Genomic DNA, 11,210 nt, shown 5'->3' on the forward strand with positions numbered 1-11,210 from the left:
AAACACCCCGAGCTCCCTACAGCAAGAGCAGCTGAGCATCCCCCAAAATCTGATTAGCAAGGTTGGTTAGTCACAGCCTGCCTAGGAACAGCAGTTCCTTCCCATTGCGCTCCAAGCCTCCAGCCATCTCCCTAATTCTCCTTGGCATTTCTCACCGAGTGGAGGGCGTGCCCCTGACAGACCGCAGCTCCCCGGCGCTGCTGCCCAGCCCCGATCCCGGCTGGGAGGATGGCAGTGCCCTCCCCACGCTCTCCCCGAGCAGCCCTGGCTTCCAGGAACCCTTGAGCATGGAGGTGGAGGGCTGAGTGCCTGCTGGAGGAGGCACAGCACTGCTTGACTCCTGCTCTGCTCCCGGGAGGAAGGGCTCTTCAGGAGGAAAACACTTCAGCTTGTTGTAGCTCTCAGTGTGCGTGTGTGCGTGAGTGTTCTTTCTTTTTCTTCCCCCCACGTAAGAAAAAACAGATTGCCAGACCTGATGGGAGCCTAGGGCAATCTATTTCCTCTATTTTGTGGTTGGTACCACCAACCTTTGGAGCAGGGTCCAGAGGAGGCCATGAGGATGCTCAGGGAGCCAGGCTGGGAGAGCTCAGGGGGGCTCACCTGGAGAGGAGAAAGCTCCAGGCAGAGCTCAGAGCCCCTGCCAGGGCCTGAAGGGGCTACAGGAGAGCTGGAGAGGGACTGGGGACTAGGGATGGAGAGACAGGACACAGGGAATGGCTCCCACTGCCAGAGGGCAGGGCTGGATGGGATATTGGGAATAAGGAATTGTTCCCTGTGAGGGTGGGCAGGCCCTGGCACAGGGTGCCCAGAGCAGCTGTGACCGAACACCAGCAGCAGCTGGGGCTCTCTTGACTCATCTCCCAGCCGAGGTGGACATTGCCTCCCCTCCACCAGCCGTGCCAAGGGGTGTGCCAAGGACACTGGAGGGGCACAGGAGCACAGCCCAGCCGGGATGGAGATGCTGCTGCGGGGCACTCAGCTGGGAAGTGCCCAGAGCGTGCTGCTGTGCCATACACACACACCATGTGCCCAGAGCATGCTGCTGTGCCATACACACACACCATGTGCCCAGAGCATGCTGCTGTGCCATACACACCCCTGTGTGCCCTCACCAGGGAGGCTGCAGGAGCAGGGAAGAGCCCGAGAGCATCAGCACAGGCTTGGCAGGGGGTGAAGGGTCTCACTGGAGGACTTCAGGTCTGTTTGCTTCATCCCTCTTCATCCTGACCCAGTTCCTGGCCAATCCCTGCTGGCCCTGAGCTCCCTGCAGAGAGGACAAAACACGGGATGTTCCTCTGGCTCCCTCCACCACCCGTGATGTCCTGCTGCAGTTCCTGCTCAGCACCTTCCCCCATCCTCTGGAAGCAGAGCACACTTGTCCTCCTCTATTTTGTGCCATGCCTGGCCCACTTTTACACCTGCCCTGAATCCCCTTCCCCCCTGCAGTGCCCGGAAAGGTGTTTGGCTGTGTCAGCATCACAGCAGCACCTCCTTGTCACCGACAAGGGCAGTGAATTCGTGCCCAGATAAACCCCTACCCTCGTGAAACCCTGTGAAAGGAAAGGCTTTAATGGTGAATAAACTCCCACACTGGCCACATGGAAAAGGGAGTGGATCAGATTTACACTCTGTGAGGGCAGGGGGTGCAGCTGCTCTGGCTCAGCACTGGGAGCATGGAGGGAGGGATGTTTGCTGCTGGGGCTGCTGCTTTTAGAGCAGGGCAGGGAGTGAAGTGCACACAGCCTGTTGCTGCTAATGGTGTTTGTGTTTAGAGCCTAAACTCAGATGATGGGAAGATGATTTAGAAGGAAATTCTTTAGTCTAAGGGCAGTGAGGCCCTAGCCCAGGGTGCCCAGAGAAGATGTGGCTACACCTGGGTCCCTGAAAGTGACCAAGGCCAGGCTGGATGGGGCTTGGAGCAACCTGGGAAGGTGTCCCTGCCCATGGCAGGGGGTGGAACTGGATGAGTTTAAGGTCCCTTCCACCCCAATCCCATTCTGGGATTCTATGAAATAGATTTCACCAGGGCATCCTTCCCTCACCAGGAGAGCTTCCACCATCAGTAAGGCCAGACCAGGTGCAGAGGTAACAGCAGCCTGCATGTCCAGGCCCAGCCACACTGTGCTCATGGTCAGGTGGGTGCTTTCCCAAGGAAAGCCAGCTCCTGAGGGCTCTGTCCTGGCCCCAAGCCGCTGCCTCAGCCACAGGAATGCAACAACAGCCCTGCACAAGCCCACGCCGACCCGTGGAGCTCGTGGCCCACACGTGGGCTGCGCTCTGAAAGTGAAATGTGAGAGAGGTCATGGAAGGTGCTCAAGGCTTACAGAGGATGAGGCAGGACAAACACAGTAAAATGCTTAATCTTATGTGGATCTGGATGGATTTACCGCAAAGGTTTGCTGGGACCCCCGGGAGAAACTCTGTAGGCGGAACATTCCCGGCCCCAGAAAGGATGAGACGCATCACAGCAGAGCCAGAGCAGCAGCACAGCCAGGCCTTGGCTCCAAATGGGAGGTGACATCCCAGAATTCTGCATCCCTGGATGTCCCCATCACAGATTCTCACCTCCCTCCTGGTTTCATGCCACCAGGCTGGCTCAGGTTTTTGTCCTGTCCTTGCAGACATCCATCATCCTTCACCCTCACTTCTGGCAGGATAAAAACAAGAAAAATTGTAGCAGGACATTCCTGTTTCATCAGGAATCCATGGAGAACCCATATTACAAGCCAAAGGACACCATAGGTACATTCAATCTGCTGGAAATTATGATTTTTGACTCCACTGCTGTCCCAGACCATAGAATCCCAGACTGGTTTGAGTTGAAAGGGCCTTAAAGCTCGTCCAGTTTCACCCCCTGACACTCCAGGGACACCTTGTACTATCCCAGGGTGCTCCAAGGCCCCATCCAGCCTGGCCTTGGACACTTGCAGGGACCCAGGGGCAGCCACAGCTTCTCTGGGCACCCTGGGCCAGGGCCTCACAGAGGCTTGTCCAGCCTTTCCTCCAACAAAACCTGATTCAACCACACTGAATTTTGCCTCGGGTTTCCTTTCTTTGCTCCAAGTCTAGCTGGGTCTCTCTCCAGGAGCCAGGAATTAGGTAGCACGGCTATTCCAAAGTAAATTGCCCTACAGTTTCTTTTCCATAGCAAGAGGGTTGTTTTCTTAGGGCAAACCACTTTTATCCTTGAGGAAAATGTCAGCAGGAGGAATAGCCAGGGAAAACTCAGCCGTGCTGCTGTCCTGGAGTTACTATCAAGTAAAAAAAGGCCAGAGTTTCCCCTCTACAGTTCTTGTGGCCAAGTTCTTTAACTTTGCCCCAGCTCAGCTGAGGATGTCAAAGCTGGGGTTCCCTATAAATACTCTCAGCCTGGGCTGGGGAGAACAAACCAAAAGGGCACAGAAACCATGGAGCTGCTCCAGCCAGGGAGAAACGTCTGTAATTAATGTAGTGGGAAAATTACACGTTTATATGGCCCCCCCAAACACAAGAGCAGACATCCATTTCCTGCAGGGCTGTGTGGACGCCTGCCAGCCCACAAATAAATCACAAAACCACAAAGCCAACAAGGAGGGGAAAAAAGGGGAATTATCACAGAGGATGGAGCAGCCTTTTGTACCAGGAAAATCACCAGTGTCTCCACCAGACATCTATTGTTTATCAATACCATTCCCTGATGCTTCCCACCATTTGGGACTGAGGTGGAGAGGGACATTCAAGCAGAACAACAGAGATTTTGCAAACTCCAGAGGCACAGCCAAGGGGTGGCTTGGGAGACGCACTGACCTGCCCCAGAGGCGTTTGTGGGACCAAACCCAAACAAACCCACAGCAAACCTGATATTAAATAGGCTTTGGCATGGGTGAAAAAAAGGAATAAACCCAAAGCTGCCGACTTTCCTCCAGGAAGAGGGTGTCTGGAGGGCAGGGATGGAGCACTCAATGGTCTGGCAGCACCTCCAGAGGGATCACGTCCAGTGATGCTGGAGATTAAGAATAAGAGAACAAACAATTTCAGTGAGGACTTGCAGTCCTACTCCCACACATTTTCCCTCCCTTGCCTGTCCCCATGGAGGTTTAATGGTCTGAACCCCCACTTCACAGCACCCTGGGGTCACTGAGAGCCTCTCCATTGCCTTTGGCTGCAGCTTTACAGGGGGATCATGGCAGGGGGATCATGGCAGCAGCTTTACAGTTTCCCCCATGAAGCTGGGCTGTGTCAGCACTAGGGCACTGGAGGAGAAGCTCCATTAGTGGGGTTCTGAAGGGCAGTTCCTGTTTTCTGCACCACCCAGGGCTTGTAAATGAATCATGGGTGGGTGCCCATGCTTCCCAGGATATATTGTGGCTACAGAAATGCTGGCAAATGCCTCAGCATTCCTAAGTGGGTTTTTTTCTTTTCTACTCTGAGCTGAAGCGCTTCAGGGGGCACTCAAAACCATCCTGTGCTGCTCACAGAGAAGCTTCTCCACCACCTATTTCCCTGCCACAGGAACATTGAATCTCAGGGATTGCAAGGGACCCTAAAGGCCATCCAGCTCCAACTAGCCCGGATTGCTGCCAGCCCCTTCCCAGCAGGATGAGGTGGGTTTGTCTCCCCAAGCCTCCTGACTTCACTGCCTGGCCACCAAACCTACACCAGAACAAGAGGTCCCACGACCAGGGACAGCTGTGAAGAAATTCCTCCCCTATTCCAGGCGTGCCCATCCCAAATCCTCAGCCCTCCTGCTCTTACCCTGCAGTGGGGAAACACAGGTGGCACTAAGCAAAGGCAGGGAATAGAGCAAAATGCTTCCCCGCACCTCAGGCACTTCGGCTTTTCCTTTCCTTCCTTGGCCTATTTAAAAAAAAAAAGAGGGAGAGAAATTGTATTTATCCACACACAATAGTGAAACATTTGTTTAGGAGAAAATCTCACTGATTCTTGGCTGTTATTCCAGACACAGGGAGAACAGCAGCCCTTAATGTCTGCCTGTTCCTCAGTGATTTGTGCTTTTGTGCTTTGAGCGACATTCCCAATTCTGATAAAGGTATTAGTGCATTTCTTGGGCTGAATTATAAATTATGAGATGCAAAGCCCTCTATTTATGCACTTCAGTGCTGAGAACTTACATGCAAAACAAAACACTCAAGCTCTCGAAGTTCCCACAGCAGCTCCCTCCACTCTGCACAGAAAAAGCACCCAAATTATTTGGCTGTGTTTATGAGGGACACATTTCAGGGATTAGGGCAGGAATAGACATCTCCTGGATGTTTCCACAGCATTTTGCTCAGAGCAGTGGCTCCTGCAGCAATATCCTCTGAGCTGGGTCCAGGGCAAGCTCCCTCTTGAGCTCAGCCTGACCAAATGGCACACAGGATAACGACATTCAGGATAAACACATCTGGAAGTGGCTCCCTAGCTGCAAAGAAATGCTTATTAACACACTTTTTTAGGGTGAAAATGGAGCAAAACTAAAATGTGGCAAGTACAGATTGGAGTTTTCATTTGGGGAAGGAGGGGAGGGGGAAGCTGTCCCCAAAGCAGAGCACACCCAGCACTGCAAATATCAGATTAATCCTTTGTTATTTGTGTTTCCACCTCCTTTTAACCAAAAGGATCACAGAATCATTAAGGTTGGGAACGACCTCCAAGATCATCAAGTCTAACTGTGAATTCAAGAGCACAGAAGCATTTCTCTGAGCACCACAGCCACAATCCTTTTGAACATTTCCAGCATTGGTGCCTCTGGGCAGCCTAGCCCAATACCTGACCAACTTTCCAGTGGGGAGATTTCCCCCACTTTCCACTCCAAGCCTCACCAGGCACAACATGGGGCCATTCCCTCTTGTCCTATCCCTTGAGCTCCAGAGCCTTGCCCAGCTCTGTTCCCTTCTCAGGACACTCATCCCAACAACAGGATGGAACAACAGAAAGAGAGCTGCACTACCCCAGGGCAAAGCTTTTCCCCTTCATTTTTACAAAGGAAGAAAAAAAAACACCTGGGGAAAAAAAAAAAAGAAAAAAAGAAAAAATATTGGTTTAGGCTAATCCTAAACTGAAAGTTTCAATTCCTTAGTTAGATTTCAAAAAACAAAGTTTTTTGGCTCAAAGTCAAATGTTTAATTTGACCTAAAAGCTTTAACTTTGCTTAAAGTTTCTTAAAATCTTAGAAATAAGAGGACTAAACAGCTCATTTTTATAAAGGAAAAAAATAAAGCACTCTTCCCATCAGGGTTTGAGGCAGGTGACAACAATAAGCAGTGATAAAAGAGCAGTGGTCTGTGTTCACAGAAAATGCCTCAGCTCGCCCACGTGCCCACAGGGATGCATCAGTTCATGTTGTCAAAACTGCCCTGTGTAAAAATAATAATACTAAAATGGTCCTTCAGCCAAATGGAAAGAGGGGGTGATGCCTGGGCAGGAAATGGAGCCAAGTGTCCCAGCCAGGACTGCTGAAGTGTCCTGATGAGGGAGGGCCAGATCCCATGTCCTGCTCTTGCCCTGCACCACAGAGTGGCTGCTGTGGCCCCTGGGAGCTCACACTGAGGCCTGCACTGCAGTCACAGCAGCTCTGACCCAGAGGGGAGAGCCAGACCTGTTTTTTCAGGAGAAGCCTCTGCATTGTGGCTCTGCTTCATATCCCCCTCTGCATTCTGCTCTGAAGCCCTTGCAGCACCCCAGAGGCCAGCTCATTGCTTCCCACCATTCCCTGTCCATGGTATTCCTCAGAAATTGCTGTGTGAGTGAGCATAATCCCCCTGTAGATCCAGCTGACAGGAGGAGCTCATTGTGCTTGAGTTTGGGAACACTTTGGAAAAGCCCAGAGCCTGTCCCCCATCCATTTAATGCAATCACAGAACCACTAAACTTGGACAGTGTCTTTCCTTCTCTGCATCTGAGAACTGAGATCTCCCTTCATTTGAGGCTTCTCTAACAAACCAAAAACTCATATTCACCCTCATTAGCAGTTTGCTGGTGTATTTTTCCAGCCTTTCAGTGCTCGGTGCCAGCAGCTCCGCACAGAAGCTCCAGTAGGCTCCAGGAGCAGGCTCTGGGCAGTGCAATTCTTGTCTGAGCCATGGCAGCTCCAGGAGCAGGCTCTGGGCAGTGCAATTCTTGTCTGACACACAGCACCTGAGCCTGCTGTGTCTGAGACCATTGCCCTAAATTCCTGCTGCTCCTCTCCATTTTCCCAGCCACAATCCGATCCCGGGGGGAATTCCACATTCCCTGCAGCTTCTTCCAGTTCCCCACAAAGCCTCAGGAGAACAGCAGCTTTTTTTTTGTGCTGCTACCCTCTGGATCTGAAGGATACCCCTGAACTTTAGCCTGGCTTTTGCCCCTGGCCCTTCTCTGAGGCTTTGATCCAAAGAAGACTCTGGACACATTCCCCTGGCTCCGCTGGGGAAATCAGCACTGCAGTATCTTGCATTGCAGATTATTTTTAGGGATGATCCAATTGAGACTGATAAAAATAAGAAAGGAGCTGGAGAATCTTTGCTGGAGCTGACTGTGAGATGCTGTGGCTTACCAGAGCCTCGTGGCCAGAGTGGGGTTCCTGATCCAAGAGCACATCCCAGAACAGGTCATCCACAGGGCTTGATGGCCCAGTTGTGCTCCCACCAGCACCCAACAGGACAAAAAACAGAGATCATCACAGATAAACACAGATACCTGCATGCCAAAATACCCAAATCACATCCAAATTTCCTTTCAAAGTTGAGGAAATATCACCCATAGCTGCCAAGGACATTCTAAGCAATAGTGGCCAGCCAGACCAGTGATGCACTGCTGAATTTCACTGAAAGCCCTTAAAAACTATTATCAGATCTTTAATATAAACTCAGCTGGGCTGTGCAACCACAGCCCTCACCATGTGGCTCTCAACTGAAGAGAAGAGAGAAAGCAGTGAGACACCTCCCTGTGGCATATGCCCAGACTCCAGAAAATGTTTGGGGCGAAATTCCAGAGCACAGTAAAGGACAAAAACTGATTTCTTTTCTTTTCACTGATGTGAAGAAACAGGATTTGCTCTCAACTGATTGGTCAGTATTGCCTGGGGAAAGAAAGTTAAAAAAAAAAAAAACACCCTTGAGAGATGACATGTCTAAACCAGTCACTTAGAGGTATTTATTTTTTTAAGAAGGGAATTTTCCCTTTTTTTTATGGTCAGGTTGATTATTGCCAACAGTATTTTAACATCTGCTGTGCCTGCTGACCTACCACATTTACCCTACTTACACTAATTAAACCTTAATTAAGCTTACTAGATGTTCATCTAACATCAAAAGTAAGGCAAAGGCTTTGCCAAGCAAAGGTCTTGGCGTGGCCGGGCAGTTTGGGTTTACATCATTTTATTTATACATTCATAACAAAGGGGAGGGGTTTTAAGTGCAGGTCACTTCTGCCCTACTCACCTGACCCTTCCAGCACCTGCTCTGCAGCTTTGTTCTGAACCAGCTTCACAGGGACTGGCACTTGTTGGGGTAACAGAGACCTCAAGGGACTGATGAGTGTTTCGGGATGCTCCCGTGAATCCAGGTCCTCAGGTACCTCAGGTTTCTCCTCCCAGGCTGCCAATCAGGTCTTGTATTTCTGTTTCTTAAGAAAAAAAACAAAAAAGCAAAAGGGCTTCCCTGCCAGCCCACCCTGGCAGTGCAGGGGTGCAGTCCCTGCTCTGTGCACACACAGCTGTTTTCCAGTCAGCCTCACTCAAACAACTGCAGCCAAGTTTCCTGACAAGTCAGTTTTCCTCTCCTCTCTGCCTCCAAAATAAATTCCCTCACATCCCAGGAAAGGTGCTGCCACAAGCTTAGGAAGGGAGGGAGAGGCAGCATCAGGAGTTCCTTGTGACACCTGGAGCATGGGTGTCACATTCCCCTCAGCAGCCAGGGCTGCATTTACCACTGGGGATTAAAACAGATCCTGGTGCTCTCCTCAGCTCAAAAGATTCTCAGAATCCTTAAAGCTGGAAAAGACCTTGAAGATCTTCGAGTCCAACTGTAAACCCAGCACTGCTTTTCCCTAATTTCAGCAGGATCAGCTGGGAAAGCAAAAGCCAGCTGCACTTGCACCCTTCAAGGATCAGCAATCAGACTGTTGGGGCTCAGAATTGTCCTCTTGCATGGTTCACTCCATTCTCACCTTCAGCAAAATGGCTCTGCCTTTGATCCTGGGAAAGCCACTTATTTTAGAGCTGTTCCTCTAAAATTGCTTGAGCAAGGCTCCCTCCTTCCTTCCTTCCTTCCTTTCTTTCTTTCTCTTTCTTTCTTTCTTTCTTTCTTTCTTTCTTTCTTTCTTTCTTTCTTTCTTTCTTTCTTTCTTTCTTTCTTTCTTTCTTTCTTTCTTTCTTTCTTTCTTTCTTTCTTTCTTTCTTTCTTTCTTTCTTTCCTTTCTTTAGCAAGCAGGAACTTTAAAAAAAAGGGTTTTGGAAAAGGATATTTTGGCAACAAACCTTTCAGCTTAGTGCTTGGCAGGCACCAAGCATTTAAGCTTTGAAAAATAAAAATTTGTTCAGAGCTTTGGGGTTTTGATATTCTTTTGGCCTTTCTAAATCAAAGTGCAGGTTGGGGCTATGAGTGGGGAGGTTCTGACGCACACACGCAAAAAAAAACCCAAACCCTCAACCCTCAACCCTCAAGGATTTCCAGTGATCTCTGCATAAAAAGGTCTGAATCCAAGTCCAAATTCCCAGGAGGACCACACATGGATTCATGGAGTGATTTCCCCCAAATGACAGCTCCCAGGTAGCATTGAAGGGTGTTGGAATGATGGAATGGTTTGGAAAGGACCTTAAAACTCTTCCCATTCTCCTCTCTGCCATGGGCAGGGACACCTTCCACTGAACCAGGTTGCTCCAAACCCTGTCTAGCCTGGCCTGGAACACTCCCAGGGATGCAGGGGCAGCCTGTTTGGGGGTGTAAGGGAATTCATTGTTCAAACAACAACCACCTATTCTTGAAGTTTTATTTTCAGTCCATGCAAGGAGAGATGTTCCTGGTGAGTGTTCTGTGCACAAACAGGGGCTCCCAGTGAGACATCCTGTCCATCAGCTGGGCTCAGCAACGGAAACTCTTTGTGCAGGAATGAAATGGGTGCCTGTGCCACAAAGGCCTGGGCAAACAGGTCCCCAGAGCCCACAGCCTGGAGCCAGTGCCCCTGTTATCCCTTGGTGTACAGAACAGGGTAACAACCTCTTTGAAACCACGTCCTGCATCTCTCTCAGCAGCCCTGCAAAGCCTGCAGCGAGCTTCCTTTCCTGGGACCCTGCAATGGCTTTGACTCCAAACTCAGTTGCTCCATGGGACAGAAAGAAAAAAAAAAAAAAAGAAAAAGAAAAAAAAAAAAAAAGAAGAAGAAAAAAGCAGAGGTAGCAAGAGAAACGGAGCATTTGGCAAATGTGTATTGAACTTCACACAACAAACTCATTAGTTCAGGCGGCCCCGTCTCTATGGCAACCAAACAGCACAAAAACAAGGCATTAACACCTAAATGTATAAGTGGGCAAGTGCTTAGCTTTTATCATTCCAGGGGTGTATTCCTCTCCGCAGCTCGCTGGGGTTCCCAAGAAAGACGAATCTGGTTCAAATGCCAACATAAACATCGGAACACCATTTACAGACAGCCGAGCCGGAGATTTCGTATTTTCAATCACAGTTTGAAAAACAAACAACAAAACAAAACCGAGAAAAGGAGGCTGTGTGTAGGGAAGTTACCCAATTTTCACTTTGCTTTGCGAAATTGTTAAAGGTTTGCAAGTCACGGGTGAGGGGAGAGAAATATTTTCCATCCTATCCTAACAGCTCCGTGAGTATCTTCATCAGGAGGAGGAATGGGGGGTACAAACTGTCTCTCCCAAAATAATTTCCAAGTGCCCAGCCTTTATTTTAAATGGATATTATGAGCCCTAGGAAAATGTGTGACTGAATCTCCACTGTGCCACAAGGCTCCGGGTCATGCCACAGGCTCTGGGGGAGGACTGGGGGCTATTTGGATTTGTTCCAGGAATACACAAGGGCTTGGGCATAGAGATGCTGGAAAGCCACATTTAAACACTTCCCATTTAAAGCATCTTCCCATTCAGAGGGCCCTGGGTGAATTCCAGCGGCCCCAAGAGCTCAGACCATGCTGGGACAGCTTGGAGAAGATAACAAGGTGTCAGATCTCTCTCTGCAGGTCGGAGTGAGGCAGGAGAGAGGCAGGAGAGCAAAGGATGTGTCTCAGCCCAA

This window comes from Fringilla coelebs, assembly GCF_963513975.1.
Source record: "Fringilla coelebs genome assembly, chromosome: 7".
Lineage (NCBI taxonomy): Eukaryota > Metazoa > Chordata > Aves > Passeriformes > Fringillidae > Fringilla > Fringilla coelebs.